Source organism: Penaeus monodon, chromosome 20 (assembly GCF_015228065.2).
Source record: "Penaeus monodon isolate SGIC_2016 chromosome 20, NSTDA_Pmon_1, whole genome shotgun sequence".
In the NCBI taxonomy this organism is placed as follows: Eukaryota; Metazoa; Arthropoda; class Malacostraca; order Decapoda; family Penaeidae; genus Penaeus; species Penaeus monodon.
In genome coordinates, this window is record NC_051405.1 from 18,996,664 (window position 1) to 18,997,536 (window position 873).

The window sequence follows — 873 nt, forward strand, 5'->3', positions numbered from 1 at the left end:
TAATTCAAATGGAATTATGATGCCAATGTTGGCATCACTGTTTATTCCACTGGCACTTCATGACACCAAAACCAGCATTACCATATAAAAAAGGTTAAAAGCTAAGTTAGAAAAAAATTATATAAAACTGTCTCAGGGTCTTTACATGCAGCTAACAACACTAGGTGCTGAGAATTAAGTTTTTATGAAAACAAACAGAAAAAAAAACTGTTATAAGCTATGACCAGCTTAATAAAAAATTGTAAAATGCCAAAACAAAGACCATAACAAGAAAGATGGATAGGAGAGTATACTATCACATCAGACTTAATTTTTTAAAAATTAGAATGTCACTGTCAACAACTCACATATTCTTGAGGTTGTCCATGGGGGTGTGACTGTGGGAATTTGCTCTGTTGGTTGTTGAGGTGTAGTTGCTGTAGTGCATGCTGCTGTGCTAGAAGCTGTTGCTGTAAGGGCCGTCTTAGCCTCTCACCTTTGCGCCAAAGTGTGATTTCCTATGAGATGAAAAAGAAAAGGAGAAGAGATCAGAAGTGCACCAAACTTCAGTATGGCATTCTGACTTTCATGAAAACACATTTGGTTTCTCTAGCTTTCAAAGAGCAAACCATATATCTCAGGTAAGTAAAGAGAAGACAGAGGTTTATTGGCTATCAATGAGTGACTGAGCAAAGGGGAAGTGCAAGCACTTCTGTTCATCTCGTTATTGCATACGGCCCAGTTCTCCTCATTACCGACAATGAGTCCGCCCTCGATATGGCTATGTAAGCAGACAATCGTGACGGGTAACCCAACAGGAACAGAATTGAATGTAAATGTAGGCCATCCCAGTAGAAGGTCCACACTGAGCGAGCAATTATATTTGTTCATGTA

At 38.8% G+C, this 873-nt stretch overlaps 1 pseudogene; it reads right to left on the bottom strand.

Moving 5' to 3' along the window:
• Window positions 1-873, bottom strand: part of LOC119585931 — a 20,948-nt pseudogene that overhangs the window by 4,633 nt on the left and 15,442 nt on the right.